The following is a 25,055-nucleotide window of genomic DNA, read 5'->3' on the forward strand; positions in this document are numbered from 1 at the left end:
GACTAGCGGGGACCCGGATACAGGGCCCCGACTAGCGGGGACCCGGATACAGGGCCCCGGCCGACGGGGACCCGAATACAGGGCCCCGACTAGCGGGGACCCGGGATACAGGGCCCCGGCCGACGGGGACCCGGATACAGGGCCCCGACTAGCGGGGACCCAGGATACAGGGCCCCGGTTTAACGGGGACCCGGGATACAGGGCCCCGGTCGACGGGGACCCAGAACGGTGAGTGAGCGGCGCCGGCGGCAGCGGCCGGGAAGCGCGGGCAATGCTGCTGCGGTGGCATGATGGACCCGGGTGCTTGGACTAACCGAAAGGAATCCGCCGCTGGGGCGAACCAGACACTGCTGCGTCGGGAGGCCAATCCGGAGACCGAGGTTACAGGACGACCCAGAAGAAGACGATCCGGAAAAGGCTGGCCATGAAAATGGACCGAGAGGTAGCCCTGGACTTATTACAGTGCTTCTTATAAAAGCAGTGTCATAAATTGAGACCACAACGGATCATAATCCAATTAAAATTTTTATTAATTATAGCAAGTAGGATATGAGCAAAAACAGCGCTGGACGACAGGGGAGTCTGCGCTCCGACAACTGCCGTACTGAGCAGTTCAAATAGTCCCTTTTTATACATCTTTACTTCCGTGCTCGTGAAGTAGTGGAGGTACTCTGCGCATGCTTCAGCTGTTGCTAGGGGGTCACTTCTGTCTCCTGGTGGTCCTTGAGGCTGAAGTAAGAAATCTTCCTCCTTCATCCTATAGTTGACCTTTTACCCATATGTCCTTATATGGAGTTGTTTTATCTTATTTCTGCCAGTTCCTGAAACATCTTACTGTTATCTTTAGTCCACATCTGCTATGTTTGTCTAAGCGGTACTTGATTTAGTTTGTGTAAGTGTTTGCGGTTATCTTATCTTGCACAAGCTGTGTCCGGTGACTGTTTGAGTAAGTGATTTCACATTTTTTTGTTGTCTAACATAAATCTTAATAAACAATACCCTTATTCTTAGTTTCTTACACCTAACCTTTACATTGGGCTTAACATAAATCCTAATAAACAATACTCTTATCCTTAGTTTCTTACAATCCCCCCTTTTTCTTTTTATCCTATTATTGTTTATTAGACGCTACTTTCATTCTCGGTACTGCAAGCAATCCTTTTTCCGCACTCCCAACATTTATCATAACACTTACAATGCAATATCTCGCAATTACAAACATAGTTTTTATGTGGCATAACACATTCACAATAATCTTCATTCTCATTATCTTCATCCTCATTAATAGATACGCTCTTATATTTTGCTCCAGACCTCGTGGTTAAAATAAGCAGTTTAGCTATGTCAAACCGTTCTCTAATAAAGTGTAAAATATAGCGTAATATACAAGGCCCAAATATAAGTCCCAAGATCAACATAATAAGCGGTCCTGCTAAAGCAGACAACAAAGTGGTTAGCCAAGGTGAAACCTTAAACCAGTTTTCATACCATGACCTGCCCGCCTCACGATCTTTCTTACGTTGATCTAACCTTTTCCGGAGTTCAGACATGGTGTCTTGGACTATCCCCGTATGGTCAGCAAAAGAACAACATTCTTCATTTAGAGCTACACATAACCCTCCCTCCTTTAAGAACAATAGATCTAATCCCCTTCTATTTTGCAGTACTACTTCTGATAAAGACTTTACTGAAGTGGCTAAATTTTGGATAGATTGTTCTATTTTTGCTAAATCCTCACCTACAGCCATCTGCAAACTTTGTAATTCCTGACCTTTTACTAGGGAGGCTATGCCTGTGCCTGCTCCAACTCCACCCGCTATCAGCAGTGTAGCTAAAGTTACCACTGTAATTAGCTCTCGTTTTTGTCTATTCAGGTCTCCTTCAAAATGGTGTAACACCTCCTCAGAGGTGTGATAGATCAGACGAGGAACAATAATCACCTGTACGCAAAACTGAGATTGATTAAACACTTTTAGGGATAGGCAAGGCGTTACTCCGATGTCTGAACAAACCCATTTAGCTCTTGGTGTCGGGATAGCCCATTTGTCATTTTTATCCTTGTGTTTCTCTATAGTGTGTTTTTCTATAGTGATTGCTTGGTTGCACAAAGGTTGATACTTTTTGGGCACTGTACCTATACATTTTCCTTGACCTGTTACTAATTGAATAGTAATTCCTTGCGTTCTGTTTCTGTGTTCATCCCAGGGGCATTCCCGTGGGTTTGTGCTGTTAGACCATTGAATTTTACCCAGTTTTCCAATTGCTTCAAAATATGGTGGTCTAATATTATAACATAACCAGCATTCCTTGGTTAGATTTGGTTTGCTTTCATTAAGGGCACAATAAGAAGCTTGTAATAAATCCCATAAAGGGTCCTTAGGTTTTTCTTGTGCCAGATCTTTGGATAGAGACGACCCAGTTATTATGTTTCTAGTTATTGGGGAAAACTCAGTCACGATATTATTAGTTATTCCCAAAGGGAAGTTCGGAGGAGAGGTTGTGATAGTTACGGGGGTCATCTTTCTTTCAGGTGTAGCGGGTGGATTTAGGACCGGGTTCGGTCCTATTGGTAACGGGTCATGAGGAAGTCTTTCTTTAACTATTTTAAAGTAACTTCCCCTATCTGCTCCTGGTTCCCAATATCTAATTCCCCAGATACGGCCCACTAACCATGTGTCATCTTCTGGTTGTTTGACTTTAATCTCTATTCTGTCGCATTCTGATGGAGACGATTTCATTCCTCTTACGGACCCCCAAACCCCGGAGCCATCAGATCCATGCTTTGGCAGAATGCAGCCTGGGGGTCCCCAAGTAATATTTATATATCTATCTCCTTTTGTTGGCCAATCTGAGGCTATTGTCTCACAACCCCAATAACCACAATAAAAATGGCCTGGATAATTACAATACTCCTTTCCAGGATTACTTGCTGGACACACATAAAATGCTTTAGAGTTGGCTTCTATCTCCTCCCAGCCTCTCTGGATATTGACAGGAATCATTGAGGCTAATTGCACGGTAAAATTCCAATTTCCCGGAGAGGTCTGATTTTGTATTAATTTAGATTCCTGTAGGTTATATAGTTTCCAGAGCATCGGCTCATGGGGGTTTCCATTTGCTTGGGTCATTATTAATAACATAACTAACGGTATACCAGGAAAAAGGGTGTTTGTTAATTCTGCCAATTTAAGTATATTCTTACCAGTCCTGGGGAAGTTCGGCCATGGCTGCTTCTGCATCCCATTTTTCTGGCTCTTTTCTCCACGGTTTGTTTCTCTTCTGCCTCGCCCGTCGACTCGGTTGCTTCGAGCCACGGGGTGTACCATCTTCTCGGCAGCAAGGGAATTCTTCAGGAGAATAGCTGTTTCGGGCTTTTTGCCTGCTTACATAGGCTTCCCACTTTACAGCCTTAATTAATGGGGCCAAGCAAGACACGGTTAGTACTTCCCTCCGGCACTGGACAGCCACGATTTCAGTCACAAAAGGGACTGGTTGATTTGAGTGGTAACAATAATATTGGGGGTGTATTCCCTTAGCAAAAATATCCCACCATTGGGGGGATCCTTTTACAATTTCTCGTCTTTGTTCAAATTGTTTTAATTTCCAATCGGTTAATGATCTTTCAAATTTATAGCACTGTTCACAGACTCCGTTCGGAGGGTACCCCTCATAACAGTGCACCCACCATTTGTCCTGGCATACCTTGCATTTAAAACATACAAATGGATAACAATCACACTGTGGGTTGCTACACCTTAATCGTAGGTTTCGTATATAATTGTTCCTTATTTCCGTGGGGTCTCTATAGTCTATATCAGGTTGCATGGGTATTTAACAATTTTTACGACCGCACTTGGTATGTTTCCACAGGTAATACACTATTAAAGACATTATAAAAGCAATTGCAAAACAAATCACACACTTAACTCCAAAGGGTAAAGCTTTAAAATAATCAAACCAAGTCTCTATCATAACTTTATCTCCTTAATATTATCTTGGTATCACCTGGTGCACTGATTACTTTCCAGTGAGGTTTCGTCACTGGGCCTTTAATGCGACTGGCATGAGTCCATCCGCGCTCAGCAGTCCGGACAGCTGTTTCTGTTGTAAGTAAAACAAGATAGGGTCCCTCCCAGTTAGGTTTTAGGGTTTCTTCTTTCCACGTTTTAACCAATACCCAATCTCCAGGTTTAAGATTGTGAATTTTTAAGTCCAACGGCGGTCGTTGTACAATCAGTCCATGTTCCCAAAGCTTGTTACGATGTTCTGCTAATTGTGAAACATATTCATTAATCACACGGTCTCGAATTAAAACATTTGTTTGTGGACTTTCAATTCTGTAAGACATTCCATACACCATTTCAAACGCTGATATTCCTACATCTGCTCGGGGTCTGGTTCTGAGAATTAATAGTGCCATGGGTAGGCACTTAATCCATGATAATTTGGTTTCTATCATTAATTTAGTCAAAATAGTTTCGATTTCTCCATTCATCCTTTCAACTTTTCCTGAACTTTGTGGATGCCATGGTGTATGGTATTCCCACTTAATACCCAAGCTTTCTGTTAGATCTCTAACAATTTTTGACACAAAGTGTGTTCCTCTGTCCGAGTCGATTACTTCAGGTACTCCATATCGAGGTATAATGTGTTCAAGTAACACTTTAGTAACTTGGTTAGCAGTTGCCCTGGAGGTAGGAAAAGCCTCAACATAATGTGTTAAATGATCCACCATAACTAATAAATATTTATAACGCCCTGCCCTAGGTAGTTCAGTAAAATCTACTTGTATGTGTGAGAAAGGTCTGTATGCTGGGGAACGTCCTCCAAGAGGTCTTTGTCTCATGTTGTTTCGATTAACCTTTTGACAGGTCTCGCAGGCTGCCGTGACTGTCTTTGCTATATTATATACGCCTATACAGGCAAACTGTTGATTGAAATGATCAACTAACGCCTGTGTTCCCCAGTGTGTTTTACTGTGTATTTTTGAAAATATTTCGAGTGCTATGCCTTTCGGCAAGACTTCTCTCCCATCTGGCAATATGTACTTCCCATCTTGTTCCTTAGCTCCCATTTGTTCTAGTTTTTCCTTTTCTGCAGACTCAAAACTCAAATTCTTATTAACAGGTACTTGTTGCATAGTCAAAATCATACTATAATTGCCTGCCACTCGTTTTGCTTCTGTATCAGCTGCATTATTTCCCCTAACTTGATAACTTGTACCTCGCTGGTGTCCCTTTATATGTACAACTGCTATTTTATTCGGCATTTTCAATGCCCCCAGAACTCTCCGAATTAATTCCGGGTGTATTAGTTCTTTTCCCTGTGAGTTAACAAATCCTCTTTCCTCCCATATTTTTCCAAAAGTGTGCACTACTCCGAACGCATAGCGTGAGTCTGTATATATAGTTCCATCCTTTCCTTTTAGTGACACTAATGCTTTCCACAATGCATACAGCTCACAGGCTTGAGCCGACTAGCTAGCACTCAGGGGGCCTGATTCTATTGTCCTAAATTCCCCTTTTTCCAACTTAACAATGGCATATCCAGATAATCGTTTACCTTTCACTATTCGTGATGACCCGTCTATAAATAATACTTCTCCACATTGTAGTTCTTCTTCTTCTAAATCTGGCCTAATGCGTGTCTGTTGTTCAATTGTTTGAAAACAATTGTGCAATAATTCATTACCTTCTCCTGGGTACAAAAATTCAGCGGGGTTAACTGCTCCAATAGTTTTCAAAGATAGTTTAGGGGATTCTATAAGTATTCCCTCATATTTTAATAATCGGCTATCTGTAAGCCATTTTTCTGCTTTTTGTTGTAACACTCCCCGGATGTTATGAGGCGCATATAAGACAACCTCTCCATTAAAGGTAATGCGATTTGTTTCCTCAAGTAATAAGGCAGCAGCAACAATGATTTGTAAACAACTCGGCCAACCCCTGCTCACAGGGTCCAATAACTTTGATAGGTATGCCACCGGTTTCTTCTGTCCGGCCCATTCCTGAGTTAATACTCCGAATGCCGTTCCTTCATGTATGTTAACAAATAAATGGAATGGCCGCTTTAAATCTGGTAGGCTTAAAACCGGTGCTTGACTTAGTTCCCTTTTGAGATTGGCAAACTGCTCTTGATCTTGTGGGGTCCATTTGGGTAGTTTGTCTTTAGACAGTTGTTCATATAAGAATTTAACTTTAAAGCTGTAGTTCTCTATCCACTGCCTACAATACCCAAATAGCCCTAATGCCTGCCTAATTTGCCTCTTAGTGAGAGGCATAGGTAATTCCAGAATTCCTTTAATGCGTTCTGGATCCAATATCTTCTTGCCATTAAACAAATAATGTCCCAAATACTTCACTTTTTCCTCCACAAATTGTAACTTTTCCTGTGATACCCGTAGTCCTTTTTGTGCAAGAAAGTTTAGGAGTCGAATGCTTTCTTTTCTTACATCCTCCTTATTATTCCCTGCTATGAGTAGATCATCTACATATTGTAACAACACGTTTCCCGTTTGGACCTGGTATTCTTTTAAGAGCTCTTCCAGGGCTTGTCCAAACAAATTAGGGGACTCCGTAAACCCTTGGGGAAGCACGGTCCATCTCAATTGTTGTCTACGGCCTGTCTCTATGTCCTCCCATTCAAAAGCAAAATAATCACGACATTCCTCTGCCAGTGGACAGGCCCAAAAAGCATCCTTCAAATCAATTACACTATACCAGGAATTATGGGGTCCTAGTTTACTTAACAATGTGTATGGGTTTGCTACTACAGGGAACCGGGTAATAGTTCTTTTGTTTATTTCTCTTAAATCATGTACGAGCCGATACTTCCCATTTGGTTTCTTTACAGGCAGAATGGGAGTATTAAAGGGTGACATACAAGGCTCTAAGACTCCTTTTGCCAACAATCGATCGATTTCTGGTTTTAATCCTCTCCGTCCTTCTAGGGAGATGGGATATTGTTTCACCCTCACAGGTATGTGGGGTTCGGAAATTTGGATTTTAATTGGTGGAATTTCCAATCTACTAATTGTGTCCGGAGAGTACCAGACATCGGGGTTAATTTGTTTTTGATCATCCACGGTCAAAGGATAAGCAGACACTGTCAGCTCTTGATTTTTCACTTTAATTTCTAATTGCAATTCAACAATTAAATCTCGTCCTAACAGATTAAATTCTGCTTCAGGGACGAGCAAGAGTTCACCCATTCCAAATTTATTTTCAGTTTCGAATACCACATTTTTGATTTTGCTTACTTTAAAGGGTTCTCCTTTTGCCCCAATTACTTGTACTTTTTCAGGGGAAACTTTACATCCCTCAGGTATTTGCTTAATAGTTGATTTTTCAGCCCCAGTGTCTCCTAAAAAGGTGAACTCTTGTTTATGGGGACCTATTCTTAATTTTATCAAGGGCTCATGATGACTCCGGTCCCCTAAGATATAGAGCCCCTGACTCTCCTATTCTGTTTTCAACATTTCCTCATCCCTGATCCTTTGTCTGCAATTCTTCTTTATATGTCCCTTCTTTCCACAGTAAAAACAATATCTCTGTTCCTTCTCTACTACTATGTTCCCTTGTTTCGTTCCAGCAGATCTGTGTTCACCAGTTCGCCCTTTGCGATCCTCTCTGACCACTGCTACCATCATTTTTACTTGTCGCTTGCTGCTCTCTTCTTCCCGCCTTACATAAACTTTCTGAGCTTCTCTCAGTAATTCATCCAGCCCTCTATTCTGCCAGTCTTCTAACTTTTCAATCTTCTTTCTGATATCTTCCCATGATTTTGCCACAAACTGAGTTTTGAGGAGCGCTTGCCCTAAAGGGTCATCTGGATTTACCCCAGAGTACAGCTGAAGGGCTTTCCTCAGTCGTTCTAGCCACTCAGTAGGGCTTTCATCTTTCTTTTGCATTTCATTAAATGCTTTATTGATATTCTGGCCACGGGGTACTGCTTCTCTAATTCCCTGAATTACTATAGTTCTCAGATCCTGCATATGAGTTCTATGTACCGGATCTTGATTATCCCAATTAGGTCTTTGGAGTGGCCATTTAATATCTGCTTGGGGTCCCTGGACATGTTGAGCATCCCACAGTCTCATTCCTGCTCGTCTAATCATATCTCTTTCCTCAGTAGTAAATAATTGACCAAGGATAGATTGCATCTCATCCCAAGTATAAAGGTTTGGTCCCAAAAATTGATCTAATCTTTCTGCCACTCCGAGTGGGTCCTCAATTAAGTTTCCCATCTCGGTTCTTTTAAAATCTCGTAGGTCAGCCGAATTTAAGGGTACGGAGATATATCCGATCACAGGTTGAGGTCCCCCCATGGGTATTTCCCTTAGAGGGTACATCTGAGCTGCCCCTTTTTGACTTCTAGTTACGCGTCTAGGAGGAGGGGGAGACTCTTGTTCTGACTCTGGTGGGGGAGTGGATGCTCTGGGGGCCTCTGGAGGGGCTGTGGGAGCAGGAGGAGGAATGTAAGGAGGGAGGGTTAGAAGGGTTTCGTCTAATTCTTCCTTCTTTTTCTTTTGTTTAGTTTTTATTTTATTCAACGGGTAAAGTCTAGCTCCCGATTTTTCTAGCCACACTTCCGCATATTGACTCTCCTCCGGGTTAAGGGGTTTTTTATTATTAACCCAGAGGTTTAATTGCTGTCTTACCCAATCTTCTTCTGACCCATAGACTGGCCAAAAGACATTTTTAGAAATCTTCTTCCCTCCCCATATCTTAGTACAATATTCTATCATTTTTTGTTTATCTTTTCCTAGGGTTCCAGGGAAATATCTCCAATTGTCTAAGATATATGCCAGAGGGGTATTCTTAGGTACAATGGGTACCCTTCCCATGGGAGTCGAAGGCTTGCTGCCCTTCGCCCCCATCTTCTGGAATATCCACAAACATACACTCACTCACTCCTCTTGTTCCTGGCCCAGTCCCTCGCGGGAGATGGGAAACGCAGTACTTAAGAGTCCACACTCGCTTGGTTCAGTATATCGAACCTCTCACTCGTTATATTCCAGGAAACCCAATCCCGCCCGAACGGCAAACCCGCGAACAACTTCGCAATATACTTACGCGTCCTGCGTCTTCGTCCGGACTCCCGTGCACAGAATTTTATGGGATTTTACCGGTTTCTCCTTTGCTCATTATTCTAGAATTTAGGTTCGTCGGTAAGGTTGGGGTGAGCTGTTGGTCGCGGGGCCGCGAAATGTCGCGGGGCGCCTCCCCGGAGGACCAAAGCCCACCGTTCCTTATCCGAGTCACGGCACCAGAAAATTGTCATAAATTGAGACCACAACGGATCATAATCCAATTAAAATTTTTATTAATTATAGCAAGTAGGATATGAGCAAAAACAGCGCTGGACGACAGGGGAGTCTGCGCTCCGACAACTGCCGTACTGAGCAGTTCAAATAGTCCCTTTTTATACATCTTTACTTCCGTGCTCGTGAAGTAGTGGAGGTACTCTGCGCATGCTTCAGCTGTTGCTAGGGGGTCACTTCTGTCTCCTGGTGGTCCTTGAGGCTGAAGTAAGAAATCTTCCTCCTTCATCCTATAGTTGACCTTTTACCCATATGTCCTTATATGGAGTTGTTTTATCTTATTTCTGCCAGTTCCTGAAACATCTTACTGTTATCTTTAGTCCACATCTGCTATGTTTGTCTAAGCGGTACTTGATTTAGTTTGTGTAAGTGTTTGCGGTTATCTTATCTTGCACAAGCTGTGTCCGGTGACTGTTTGAGTAAGTGATTTCACATTTTTTTGTTGTCTAACATAAATCTTAATAAACAATACCCTTATTCTTAGTTTCTTACACCTAATCTTTACGTTGGACTTAACATAAATCTTAATAGACAATACCCTTATCCTTTAGTTTCTTACACCTAACCTTTACATTGGGCTTAACATAAATCCTAATAAACAATACTCTTATCCTTAGTTTCTTACAGCAGGGAATTGAGCCTGAGACTCTAAAGCACCTAGCAGGTCTACTGGCTTTAAGGAAGGCTAAGGGATTTTTTTTGCAGATCCTAATACAATATTTGAGGAGAGTGAGTGGCGAAAGTTTGGTGATGAACTATTTGACTCAGTGCTTAATGACTATAAAAAGGCAAAGAAACTCGGTAAACCACGGAGGGAAGTAATGAACTGTATAAAAAGATACAAGGCAGAAAAGAAAACTGCCGCGGTAGCAACGGAGAAACTAGGAACAGACGTCCCCGGTCGGTTGAAACCGGGGGAAGATTACAACTCGTTTCCCCCAACTCGCGGGAGCACAGGGTTTCCCACACACCCCCCACCCCCCCCTTCCTTTTCTCCCCCTCCATCAGAAGGTGCCGCGGAGGAGGTGTAACCCCCTGCTCCCCCACCACCCCAGTTCCGAAAGTAGGGACTTTGAAAAGGACAGAGAAAGTATATTAGAAGGGATACGTATGATAAATGTCGAGGAATCCGAAAGAAAGAGGGCGGTGCCTCGGCGCCGGATCGATTGCGGCGCTACTTTGAAGCACGCAGTAGAAAATAGGGATCATGCGCTAGCGGGAGATTTAAAGGAACCGCGAGCCTCTCCAACCCACTACGCCCTAGAGTGAAAAAATTTTTAACTCAGTCAGGGAGGAGCCAGGTCTGCAGATGGCTACATACCGAACGAGAGACATCTGATAAGAAAGAAACAGCTGCGAGCAACGGAGACCCCGAGTTCGGCGCAGGATCAGCCCCCGAATCCCCTGAATCCGAGCCAGATTTATATCCTCTGCTTCCAGACCCCGACTCTTTGTCTCCCGGGGCGGTCTGCTCAGACTTACTGGCCCTGGAGACGCTCAGTTGTAACAATGGGTAACCAAAGATGTGAATCGTTACTGGTGAATTTTCTGCAATGGGCATCTCTGCATATCCTGTGTTTACTACACAGCAGGGGGCTAAAGAGTGGGAAGCTCTTGATCTCAAAATAGTTAAGGAGGCCTGACAAACAGTGACCACGTATGCGTTAAAATCATCTTATACTCAAGCTGTATATGTTATGATTTTTTCTTGCAATTGACAGGGGGAGCCCATACAGTTTCTCTGTGATACTCATGTACTAGAAGTTGGTAAATATAAGTATGTCCAGGTTTCTATCAACCCTTGGAGACCTCTGTAGATACTGCTGGCCACTTCTTCCAGCACAGGCTGGCCACCTGTGTCAGAATGAGTGTGCATTTGGGTCAGTATAAAAGCCCAAGCCTCATACTATGTGGGGGAGGCAGAGCCTCTGCGGGGACGCCCGCTAAGGTTGAGCCTGCCACCTTGCACTGCAATGATGCTTCTCGGAGCTGGTTTGCTGTTAGTCTCCACAGGGTCCTTGTGCCACGTTCTGTACGTGGGACTGTAGTGGGAGTAATGATGGCTTTTGCAGGGACTAAAAAAAAAAAAGGGGGGAGGAGAGAGAGAGTAATGATGTTACATTTAACTTTAACCTGTCTATTTCTGAAGAACTGATAACCTGGGGGAGGGGGTATATTTGTGTCCTCCTGCCTACAGGTCCATGGTGACTGCCTGCAAAGTTTGTCAAGCCTTCCCATGAGCTGGACAGATGAATGGATAAACCTGATGCCTCAGCTACAGGAGCTGACTGTGATTACCCCAAGCAGAATGAGATAGAGGAAGAGAAAAACAAATGACTGCAAAACATCACTTGGGGGCAACTGAAAAGTAACATCCTGAATATGTGTGCTTGTAAAGTAGCTATTATTAGAGGTTGTGATTTTGTGTATAAAATCACCTGTATTTACTAGCTAGTTACAAATAAGAAACTACACCTTGTATTGTATAGATTTGTCACTTGTAAAAGAGATGTTAGAGTATGGAAATTTGCAGTAGCTGCTAGAAAATTATAAGGCAAAAGCTAGAAAAATTTTAATACAATGGTAGTGTTATAAAGCAGGTGAAGGAACAAATTAAGAGGGGGGGAGAATTCCACTGGTAAGAAATTTCTTTGGCTGGTCCCTCACTGTCATCAGCATCTTCAACTGCTGCTGCACCCTGTAATAGTTACTCTGCTAATGTAAATTTGTGTGTGCCTTGCTGTAGTAGTGACTTGTCACTGGATGAAGCAGGTGAAACTCTGCATTGACAACAAGGTGCAAGGACTGAGGCTGACCAAATGCCTGCTACCACAATCAAGGGCAAGACTGGGTTGGCTTCTGTGTTTGCCACTAAGAAGAACCTTTAGCTCCGCTGCTGGCTGCAACCCAGCAGGCGTGGAGCGGTGGGGACACATGCCATGCCAGACCTTGATGTGAAGGAACAGAGAGCTATACAGCCTGTTATCAGAGAGCCATACAGCAGAAAAAAGGGGCAGATCCAGCAGCCTGTAGTTGGCATATGTTGGAGATATAATCTAGCCCAGATCCCCTGCTCAAGTAGGATCACCCAAACCATATATAAAACAAAAGGGGGGAGATGTGGAGACAGTGTTCTCACAGGAGAATGCATAATTGGTACATAAACTTTGAATAGTCCTGAAAGATACAGCAAGGCCATGAGAGGCTTGAAGAAGCTTAAGCAAGCAAGATAAGAGGCTGGAATTCACCAAGTTAATGAGAACTGTGGACTGTTGGCAAGCTTTCAAGGTTGAGTTCTCACACCTGTGTTTAACCAATTATATGTTAGTCACTAAGGGTCTTCAAAACATGTATCCAATCATAATATGCCAAATCACTGTAAGTGCTTCAGCTCAACTGAGCAGACTGGGTTGCTGAGTTGCTAAGCAGACAATTCTACATCGAAGGCAATTCCTGATTTGTTTTAATGTTGACTCTGTAAGACATGCAACACTGCAGAACCTTTTGTTGTTGGAACAGGGACATGGATGTGAAGAGTTTGATGGAATGTGTTGTATGAGTCTCTCTGATTATGCTAATTCGATGCACGCACAGCTGAGAACCCTGGCTCAGCTTACCCAGCAATAGTAAATGAGCAATATCCTAAGAATAACTAGATGGTTGTCTTCACGGGGCATTACAGGTTGAGTCAAACACTGCTGTTTGAAGTATTGCACTTATGTATCATTGTTAGGTTAATCATTGTAGCTATTAGACTTGCTTATAGTTGTGTGATAAAACAGGTGAACAGAATAACCCATAATGCCTTGCTTGCACAAAGAAAAAGGGGGGAATTGTTGCAGAATGACTCTAAGAGCAGAACCATAGAGTTCTGGAGGACTGTGCAAGCAAGGCAGGGGGTGGCCCCCACAGGTAGCCAGAAACTGGACCTGGGAGGAGAATGTGGAGGAAGCTGTGGGGGTGTCGTGGTTTAAACCCAGTCAGGTAACTTGTTCACTCACTCCCAGTGAGTGGTGCCGAGCTGACAACAATCGAGGTCCGTGTCCGTCTTCCCCCCCCCCCCCCCCCCCCCCGCACCGGGGCTCTCCCCTTCCCCGCTCCCGGAGGAACAGGGAGGAGGATCGAGAGAGTGCAACTCCTACGGGTTGAGACAAGAACAGTCCAGCAACAAATCACCACCGCTACTATCAGCTAAAACAATGATAAGGGAAAATAACAAGGGAAGAGAATACGATACCACCGGCCAAGAAAGCGAGTTCCACCCGGAAGCCCCTGTCCTTCCGGGTAACTCCCAGTTACCCCCCCACCCCGGGCATGATGTGCTGTGGTATGGAATACCTCCCCGGCCAGCCCAGGTCAGGTGCCCCGTCTCTGCTTCCTCACAGCTTCCCCTCCTCCCTGGCAGAGCATGAGCCTCACAGAGTCCTTGGTCAGGGTAAACATCACTTAGCAACAACCGAAAACATCGGCTTCACCAACACTGTTCTCAAGCTAGAAGTCAAAACACAGCACTGCACCAGTTAACACAAAGGAAAAACATGACTGCTACTGCTGAACCCAGGACATTATCCACCCCTTATTCCATACCATTCACGTCGTGCTCAGATCCCACATTTTCAATACACCATCGCTCTCCCACATATATACATCCATATACATACAGACCAAGAGGAAAAAATCATTTTCTTAGTGCATGGACCAATCCCTATAATGCTGCCGAGTCCATTCGGTCCATGATGTTCCAAGTTCATTCTCTGTTGGGATGATGGTTGGAGGGAAGTCAGGGCTAGTCGCTGGTGACCTGGAGACATCTAGTTGATGGGCTATAAAAGCATTACACAGCAGGCAACGGCATACAATTGAGTTCACTGGCTGTTTTCCCCTAAAATCAAACCCCCTTGAGGTATACATCGGACTTCCCCATCTTCCCGCATTACCCTCCAAGTATATCCAGGTCCCTGAGCAAAAACAATCCCACAAGTGGGTTTGCCTTTACCTGAAGCAGGAATAACCCAGACTGTCTTCCCCAACAAATACTTCATATGCACCATGGGAACTTTGTCCCCCTCTACAATATGTAAAAGTTCTGACTGGGCTGGGCTGGCCCTGTTGGCCGATCCTCTGGTGTTGACCAACCAGGTGGCCTTTGGTAAGTGTGTATCCCAATGCTTGAAAGTTCCCCCACCCATTGCTCTCAGTGTACTTTTTAACAGCCCATTGTACCGTTCGATTTTCCCATAGGCTGGTGCATGGTAGGGGATGTGATATACCCACTCAATGCCATGCTCTTTGGCCCAAATATCTATAAGGTTATTCCGGAAATGAGTCCCATTGTCTGACTCAATTCTCTCTGTTTCTCAAGGCCCAGGATGGTGTTCCGGGCAGTGGCATGGGGCACAGCGTATGTTTCCAGCCACCCGGTGGTTGCTTCCACCATTGTAAGCACATGGCGCTTGCCTTGGCGGGTTGGTGGCAGTGTGATATAGTCAATCTGCCAGGCCTCCCCATATTTATACTTCAACCATCGTCCTCCATACCAAAGAGGCTTTAACCGCTTGGCTTGTTTAATTGCAGCACATGTTTCACACTCATGAATAACCTGGGCAATAGTGTCCATTGTTAAGTCCACCCCTCGATCACGAGCCCATCTATATGTTGCATCTCTGCCCTGATGGCCTGAAGTGTCATGGGCCCACCGGGCCAAAAATAATTCACCTTTATGTTGCCAATCTAAGTCCATCTGAGCCACTTCAATCTTAGCCGCTTTATCCACTTGTTGGTTGTTCTGGTGTTCCTCAGTGGCCCGACTCTTGGGTACATGGGCATCTACATGACGTACCTTCACCACCAGGTTCTGCACCCTGGCAGCAATATCTTTCCACAGTGCAGCAGCCCAGATGGGTTTACCTCTGCGTTGCCAGTTGCTCTGCTTCCATTGCTTCAACCACCCCCACAGGGCATTTGCCACCATCCATGAGTCAGTATAGAGATAAAGTACTGGCCACTTTTCTCGTTCAGCAATGTCCAGGGCCAGCTGGATGGCTTTCACCTCGGCAAATTGACTCGATTCACCCTCTCCGTCAGCAGTTTCTGCAACTTGTCGTCCAGGACTCCATACAGCTGCCTTCCATCTCCGATGCTTTCCCACAATACGGCAAGAGCCATCAGTAAACAAGGCATACTGCTTTTCACTTTCTGACAGTTTATTATATGGTGGGGCCTCTACAGCGCGCATCACCTCCTCCTCTGGTGACATTCCGAAATCTTTGCCCTCTGGCCAGTCCATGATGATTTCTAGAATGCCTGGATGACTGAGATTTCCTATTCGAGTTCGTTGTGTAATTAGTGCAGCCCATTTACTCCATGTAGCATCAGTTGCATGATGTGTAGAGGAGACCCTGCCTTTGAACATCCAGCCCAGCACGGGCAGCCGGGGTGCCAGGAGGAGCTGTGCTTCAGTGCCAATCACTTCCGAAGCAGCTCGAACCCCTTCATAGGCTGCCAGTATCTCTTTCGCAGTTGGGGTATAGCTGGCCTCAGATCCTTTATATCCCCGACTCCAAAAGCCGAGGGGTCGACCTCGAGTCTCCCCTGGAGCTTTCTGCCAGAGGCTCCAGGTAGGACCGTTCTCCCCAGCTGCAGTGTACAGTACATTTTTTACATCTGGTCCGGTCTGGACTGGTCCAAGGGCTACTGCATGAACTATCTCGCGTTTAATTTGCTCAAAGGCTTGTTGCTGCTCAGGGCCCCATTTAAAATCATTCTTCTTCTGGGTCACATGATAGAGAGGGCTTACAATCGAACTGTAATTTGGGATGTGCATTCTCCAGAACCCCACTGCACCCAAGAAAGCTTGCGTTTCTTTCTTATTAGTTGGTGGAGACATTGCTGTTATCTGGTTGATCACATCTGTGGGGATCTGTCTACGTCCATCTTGCCATTTTATTCCCAAAAATTGAATCTCCTGTGCAAGTCCCTTGACCTTACTCTGTTTTATGGCAAAACCGGCTTTCAGCAGGATTTGGATTATTTTCCTCCCTTTCTCAAAGACTTCTTCCGCTGTATCGCCCCACACAATAATGTCATCAATGTATTGCAGGTGTTCTGGTGCTTGCCCCTGTTCCAGTGCAGTCTGGATCAGTCCATTGCAAATGGTGGGGCTGTGTTTCCACCCCTGGGGCAGTCGGTTCCAAGTGAACTGGACACCCCTCCAAGTAAAAGCAAACTGTGGCCTGCACTCTGCTGCCAAAGGAATTGAGAAAAATGCATTGGCAATATCAATCGTGGCATACCACTTGGCTGCCTTTGACTCTATTTCATACTGAAGTTCTAGCATGTCCGGTACGGCAGCACTCAATGATGTTGTGACTTCATCAGGCCACGATAGTCTACTGTTAGTCTCCATTCTCCATTAGACTTTCGCACTGGCCATATGGGGCTATTGAAGGGTGAGCGGGTCCTGCTGATCACCCCCTGACTCTCCAGTCTACGGATCAACTGATGGATGGGAATCAGGGAGTCTCGGTTGGTGCGATATTGCCGCCGGTGCACTGTTGTGGTCGCAATTGGCACTTGTTGTTCTTCAACTTTCAGCAACCCCACAGCAGAGGGATCTTCTGAGAGACCAGGCAAGGTGGACAGCTGCTCAATTTCCTCAGTCTCCAAAGCAGCAATACCAAAAGCCCACCGGTACCCTTTTGGGTCTTTGAAGTACCCTCTCTTGAGGTAGTCTATGCCGAGAATGCATGGAGCCTCTGGACCAGTCACAATAGGGTGCTTTTGCCATTCCCTCCCAGTCAGGCTGATTTCAGCCTCCAGCACAGTCAACTCTTGGGATCCTCCTGTCACTCCAGAAATATAGATGGGTTCCACCCCTTGACAGCTTGATGGCATCAGGGTACACTGTGCACCGGTATCTACTAGAGCCTTATACTTCTGTGGGACTGATGTGCCAGGCCATCTGATCCACACAGTCCAGTAAATCCGATTGTCCCCTACCTCCACCTGGCTGGAGGCAGGGCCCCTCTAATGGTCGTCACAGCATTGGACACTTAAGTCGTGTTGAAAGGGATTATTCTTCATTATCACAGGAGCTGGAGTAAAATCAGCTCTTCCACTCCATCTGGGAAACTGCTCACCAGAGACTGAAGCCGTAGCTCTCATGGGACGATCAGTCTTGGCCCTTGCTCCCCTCTTCAGTTCACTCACCCGTTCCTCCAAAGCTGAAGTAGGTTTTCCATCCTACTTTGTCATGTCTTCTCCGTGATCCAGCAGGTAAAACCATAGGGTACCCCGTGGCGTATTCCTTCTGTATCTCCTCTCTTGAACAATAGGACGCCTTTTGTTAATAGCTGAGACGTGTGTTGGTACACGTGATGAGCTGGATAAATCAGATACATCGTCCCTCAATTGTTTGAGGTCCTGGGACAGTTTTTTCACAGCTGAGATGATGGAAGAGGTGAGATTGTCTTCGAACTCTCGGAGTTTATGAACCATTTCATCCACTGTTAGTGGTACTATGTCATTCCAGGTCACTGTTGCCAATGAATGGGCATATGATGACGGTGCATTCCGTGTAAGTTTTCGCCACATGGGTCGTGTACATTCAACTTCATCTGGATCTATAGGTGTATCCCCGTTATTCGGCTTGATGTGATAGATCATCTCTACGATGGCTGATTCCCTCAGAGACTGGATGCCTTTGACTATAGTAGTCCACTTGGCCGAACGACTCGTAACATCGTCCTTGTACAGAAATCTTTCTTTCACAGCTGCCAAGAGCCTCCTCCAAAGGCTGAGGGACTTTTTCTCTCTTGCAATTGCTTTGTCAATTCCCCCTTCTCTAGCAAGTGATCCCAGCTGCTTGGCTTCTGTACCTTCTAGTTCGTGACCATCGGCCCCATTGTTCCAGCATCGGAGTAACCAGGTGATGATGTGCTCCCCTGGTTGACGGGTAAAATCTTTTCGCATATTCCGCAGCTCGGTTGAGGTCCGAGGTCGAGAAGTTACCTCTTCTTCTTCTTCTTCGTCATGTCATGATGACTCCTGATCAGATTCTGGACCGGGTGGTGAATTCATTGGTTCTTCATCTCGCTTCACCCTTTTTGCCTCCTTTTTGCTTGTTCTCTTGCGTACAGGGGCAACTGGTATTGGTACGAATTGGTCCTCTGGTTTGGCTGCAGTGATTATCACTGTGGTTTGAGTAGCGACTGTACTTGTTGCTGGGGGTGGTGTAGCTACTGTGCTTGGAGCTGGGGTAACCGCGCTGTCTGTTGCAGTTGAAGTTTGAGCAGCTGCTGTACTTGCCACTGGGGTAGCTGCGCAGTTCATTGCAGCCAAAGTTTGAGTAGCGACTGTCACTTTGCCCTCAAATCCGCCGACATTCTTTTCCTTTTGAAGGTGCTGGATAGTGTTGAACAAGTCCCTGTAAGCATAGGCCAAGCCCCAGCACGTTGCCGTGATTTGTCCATCTCTGGTATGGCCAGAATGACCACACACCTCATTTAAGTGTTTTACTAATTCTTCTGGATTTTGCAGTTGTTCGGTAGTGAAATTCCAAAGTACTGGAGGGGCCCACTGACCTAGATACTTGCCCATACTATCCCACACACCCTGTCACTCATGGCTGTCCAGCCTCAGGGAAAATCTCTTGGTCCTCCTACATCGTCGTTTGACCCCAGACAAGACCCAAACCTGAATCTGCTTAACTCTTGAAATCAGTAGTGGGCAAAACACATTCTGTATGCGTGTTAGCATGGTGATTCCCATCACCATCAGCAAACAAGTCTCAACAGCATTAAAAGGCCATTCAAAAAATTCAAAACTCTCAAATGTAAATGGTCTGGGGGGACGACTAGGAGGGTAAAAGGATGTCTCCTTCACAGGTTGAGCACCTGAGAAGGAGAAAAAAGATGTGTAATTGCTAAGCACCTCCATCATATACCTCCCAAAGTATAAAGGTGGTGACCACACTGGGAACATAAGCCAGATAAGTTTCATGATCAATGATTCTATTGCATTACAAGTCATTACCATAAAGTACAATGGGATAAAAACCTTAGCCCAGGCCCCACACTTGATAAACACTAACACAGCAAATACCGGCTCTGAGTAAGTTACAACATTCTGAAGCTGCGATATCAAGAGAAACAACTCTGAGAGCCAATAAATCAGCATTGTGACGAGTGACTATTAATCCGGACAGATCTGTCGTTATCTCATCCCCTCGTGCCCCACGTTGGGCGCCAAAAAGAACTGTCGTGGTTTAAACCCAGTCAGGTAACTTGTTCACTCACTCCCAGTGAGTGGTGCCGAGCTGACTACAATCGAGGTCCGTGTCCCCCCCCCCCCCCCCCGCACCGGGGCTCTCCCCTTCCCCGCTCCCGGAGGAACGGGGAGGAGGATCGAGAGATACCACCGGCCAAGAAAGCGAGTTCCACCCGGAAGCCCCTGTCCTTCCGGGTAACTCCCAGTTACCCCCCCACCCCGGGCATGACGTGCTGTGGTATGGAATACCTCCCCGGCCAGCCCGGGTCAGGCGCCCCGTCTCTGCTTCCTCACAGCTTCCCCTCCTCCCTGGCAGAGCATGAGCCTCACAGAGTCCTTGGTCAGGGTAAACATCACTTAGCAACAACCGAAAACATCGGCTTCACCAACACTGTTCTCAAGCTAGAAGTCAAAACACAGCACTGCACCAGTTAACACAAAGGAAAAACATGACTGCTACTGCTGAACCCAGGACAGGGGGGCTAACCAATACTGTTGTGCCAAGAAGGAGTGGCTGAATACCACTCCTATATATGTGTGAACTGCGTCACAAATAAACTAGAAGTTGCTTATCACCCATATTGGGTTGGCCTGTCTGCTTCTCCTCGCCGCTTACAGCTCAGTTTGATCCTCACTTATCATTACTCTGGGATCCAAATTCAGTATCAAGGAGAGGGGATGTATACTGACCTGATACCCCTGGACAAAACTAAGTATCTCCTTCATTCCTGTGTTATATGGCAAGCTCTGTATATGAACCAATGCTCCAGGCTGGGGCAGAATCGGAGGGTGGGTAGCAGTGACAGCAGCAGCAGCAACAGCTCCTGGAGGAGCTGCAAGATACCCCACTGTGGTGGGGGATACTAGAGGACTGAAAGAGAGGCGAAGTTATTATGAAATTAACTGGGTTTAATACTTGAAATAGGCAAAGATGAAAATAATTTAAATTTGAGAATAAGCCAAAAAATCATGGAAAACCAAGCAGCCCTGATGTGGACTGCTTTGGGGACTTTTTAAAATTTTTCTTCAGCATCTGATAATTAATTTTTGATAAGGGAGGCAAAGGAAAACAGCTAACATTTGTAGTTGAAGACAAAGTGGCATTTGTTAGTTCACAGGGGAGGAGAAAAATAGTAACTGCAGATAACTTGTTCTAAGATTGTTAATAACACCATAAAGAAAAAAAGTGGGGAGAAGAAGGAAAATCGTAGTATAAAAAGTAGGCAAGGGCTCAAATCTAGTACTTCCGAGCCACAAAATGATGGGCAAAGTAGCAGCTCTGGTCAGGGCCCACCTTGCAATTTACCAGATACTCAGGCTAGTATCAGAAGCCTAAGAGCTATCAACAAACAAGCTATTTCCCCAAGTACTGGACTTCAGTGAGCAATATTGATACCATCTGTGGGAAGGGAAAAACATGGAGATTATCTGCTTTGCCTAAACACTTAAAGTGTTCTTTAATCTCACTGGTATAAGAAATCAAACCTAGTACACACCTATGATGAGTCTTTCAGTATGGAAACAGTATTGTAAGTACAAGAACAAAGTGAGGGTAGAGGCATGTATTGACACAGCTTCTCATTTGTCCAAGAAACAGAACCACCTTGACAACACTGCTCCGGTGCCAAACACACTTAAATATTAGACCAACATTATCATGAAATTCAAACAGAACCCACAGAAAAGCCAAACTTCATTACAAGGCCACAGAGAACTGGTTAAAATGGCTACTGCCTCTGCTGATGAACATCAAGTTCCCAGGATTATCTGCACCAGAAGAACAAGTTTAAGAGCTGTTCACAGGTGACCACCAAGATGAAATGTGAAGAGAAGCAGTTAAATCTAGGGATTACCTGGGATAGTAAGCTGTGTAATTCATATAAAGCTGAGCAGCCTGAGCTGAGTAGTAGTTAACAGTTGGAGAAGCAGCTGCAGAAGCTTGGGGAGTCCTGGTGGCTGGTAAAAGGGCTTGCGACTGGTAAAGCGTCACCTCTGCTGGGATCACAGCTGCTGCCTGGAAAGCAGCATAAGCTGGTGGAGAAAGACCTAAAAACAAATGATGACACAGCAACAAAAAAAGGATCAGAATAGAGATCTCTGCTATAGCAATTATTCATCATAATGTGATTAATACCATCTGGATGTGATTAATGAACACTTGTGCAAAGACTGTAGCCTCTCCCCTGGATACCCCTGCTACATCACCATGAATGACAATAGGGGCATTCAAAATGAGCACAGCTCCTAGAGCCAAACAGTTCATATGTAAATGGAAAGTAGGGAACCGCACCTATTTAAAGACAGCATAAAGCTGTGTGCATAGAGAAAGCAGGCATGCATACCAATATACCCTCTGTTCTTTCTAACAGAAGTTGTACTTTGTGGGAAGAAGTACCATAAGATTTAGCTACACATGGACATCCACAACTGCTGGCACCAGGATCCTCATGTGTAAGCCTCCTACAACTTCAGAAAGTATTCATAGGACCTATAAAATGGAAAAAAATACCCCACTAGATCACTAGTCTGATGCATTCTGATGAGCAAAGTGTTCAGATACAAATCAGGTGTAAGTTTGGCTTGGCATGCAGTCAAATTCTTTTTATATACTATATTTGGCAGTTTTTTGCTGTTTTTCAAGTATATATCAGTACCTGCTTTGTGATTTGGTATTGAAATTAATTAAAATGGTAAAGAGCCATTATAGTGCCACAATAAGGTCCACTGTAATCTAAAATAAAAAAACATCCAACATCACCACTATGTTCTGTTAGCATATCATGCCAGTGGGTGCTTTCCTTCAAAAGTAAGCTCAAGGAGTACCTTCTCAATGCTCTAAGGCAAGACAGCAAGAGCACTCATCAGCACCTAGAATACAGAATTTCTCCCCCTTTTAAAAAATCCCTCTAATTCCAAGTAGGTTTCACTACAGGCAAGTCCACTGCAGAACTCAAAAGAACAGTACACCCACAAAAAGCAAAGTGTGAGACAATTTCACTGGCAAGGCCTTATTGCCCTCTACTCATCACCAAAAATACAATAAAAATGCATCTGATCAGTCCCATTATTGCCCAAAGGGAACAATTTCAATCTCAGCATGTATACAGATGGATGATTATTGATCATGGCAAAACCCAAGTCAACAGATAAAAGGCCATGTCATGGGTCCAGATGTAGCAGTCATTTTTCTCCTTAATAGCTGGTGCAGTGCTGTGTTTTGAACTTTAGCCTGAGAAGAACGCTGATAACACACCAATGTTTTTAGTTATTGCTAAGTAATGTTTACTCTGATGAAGGATTTTTCAGTCTCATGCTCTGCCAGTGAAGAGGGGCATTGGAAGCCAGGAAGAAGCAGAGACAGGACACGTGACCTAAACTAGCCAAAGGGGTATTCCATACCCCAGCACATCATGCCCAGTATATAAACTGGGGAGAGTTACCTAGAAGGCCCAGATCCCTGCTCAGGTCGTGTTTGGTATTGGCCAGCGGGTGGTGAGCAATTGTATTCTCTCCCCTTGTTATTCACCTTATCATTATTATTATTGGTGGTAGCAGTAGTGGCTTTGTGTTATACCTTAGTTACTGGACTGTTCTTATCTCAACTTGTGGGCTTTAAATTCTTTTGATTCTCCTCCCCACACCTCTGGGAGTGGGGGGAGGAAGAAGGGGGGGAGTGAGTGAACAGCTGCATGGTTCCGAGTTACAGGCTAGGCTTAAACAACAACAGGCCACAAAGCTTCAGCACCTACCACATTTCAGCCTTTAGCAGCAAAGAGCTGAAGAATTGGAGACTTACATGGTAACTTAACACGGATAAGCCACTCCGATTTAAAGTACCACCCATTAAAACAAAGTTCATCTCCTCTCCTGAACACTGGAATACTTCCACATAACTGTCCTTCAACACTTTTTGTGACATTTCTGAGCTACCATAAAGGCTTTGTCAGCAGATTTCATTTGGATAAAAGCATCACTTGATAGTCAACTATCACCTATGGGAGGGGGGAAATAATCATAAGTCAATCTGTTATTAAAACAGCTAGGAAACAAGAAATGCAGAAAGGACAAAGATCAAATGCCTACTAACAATCTGTATTGTTCTTCCTCACCTGGCACCAGTGACTAATAACTCAACACTTATTTTTAGGAGCAGAAAGGCAAGACTCACATAACCAGCAGCCAGTTAACGCAACACTACTTTCCATCTTCTTCAGGAAGAGAGTAATTTAGCATGGAGACAAAGTTTGGAGCCCTCTAATTCAAAAGCTGTTCAAAGCAGAGCTAATTTTCAAGTTTTACATCAGGACACTCATGGTTTTCTCCATTTGAAATCTGGACAGCCCCAGGGGTTAAGATTCCACAGCATCTCTGGGAACCTGTTCTGGTGCGTAACTAATTTCCATTTCTGATTATGTCATTTTCTTTCCTTTTCACCCAATTGGAATTTTCCTTTATGCAGGTTATTAACGCTGTCTCTTATTCTGTAATGATTTACGGAACAGAACTTCATAACTCACAGAGTTATAAAGCAGGTATGTTTATTGCGGTGCTGGGTGCGAGAGGAATTGCTCCTCCTAACTCGCACACCAAGAGCTCAACAAGCTGGATATTTATTATACACAAACATACATATTCATTAGGTTCCCGAGAGTTCAGCAGGGATATTATAATTAGTTTAGGTACTTATTATCATAAGTCTCCTCCCTTTTGGCGCTTGCGCACTGCCCTCCAATGGTCATGGGCAGGGGTCTTCAAGATGAAGTAAGCAGTCTTCCTCATGGTGCACTTTTCACCCTTGGCACAGTTTCCCCAGCTGGCAACCTCAAGTCTTATAGAAACTAGTTGAAACAAATTTCTGTCAGACATTCATCTTCTTGAGGGAAAAGGGTCTCTGATTTTAAACAATGTGTTTTGGCTACCTATTCTATTCTGGCTTATAGTTTAACTAGCAAGAACAAGAACATACCTGTTCCCTATTTTAAGTTAAGACAACGTATAGTTTGAAGAAAACTCTTAACTCTTTTCTTAGTCCGTTACTATTCCTTGCATCAGTAAGATGTAGGAAGAGTCCGACTTCACATTCTTCTCGCTACTTTCTAGGTAATATACAATAGTATAAAAATCCAGACCTGCTTTAGTGAAGTCTGTAACTACAGGAGACATTGATTTTAAGGTTTGATTTTCTGTGACCTGACAGACATTGCTGTATATATAGAATATTAACAACTTTCTTAACAAAACCACAAAACAACTATAGTATCTCATTTAACACCTCAATATTTCTGTGGCTAATGAAGCTCATTTTTAAACACAAGACAACATGAAAAACTTGTCTTTCTTTAAAGCCTGGTAAGTGTCTAATCAAGTTAGAAGTTAGAAAAACTTCATTTTTCCACAGATACCACCCAAACAACCCTGTTATCACTGAGTAGAAACCCTCAAGCTGACAGAGCAGCTATGCTACCTT

General features: G+C 44.5%; 1 pseudogene; it reads right to left on the minus strand.

The window, feature by feature from the left end:
• The window catches only part of LOC133282711 (epithelial splicing regulatory protein 2-like), a 58,193-nt pseudogene that overhangs the window by 25,382 nt on the left and 7,756 nt on the right, over nucleotides 1-25,055 (minus strand).

The sequence above is a fragment of the Pezoporus flaviventris genome, unplaced genomic scaffold (assembly GCF_033815535.1).
Source record: "Pezoporus flaviventris isolate CSIRO_AGI_PZ_B2104156 unplaced genomic scaffold, CSIRO_AGI_Pfla_v1 ptg000136l, whole genome shotgun sequence".
In the NCBI taxonomy this organism is placed as follows: Eukaryota; Metazoa; Chordata; class Aves; order Psittaciformes; family Psittacidae; genus Pezoporus; species Pezoporus flaviventris.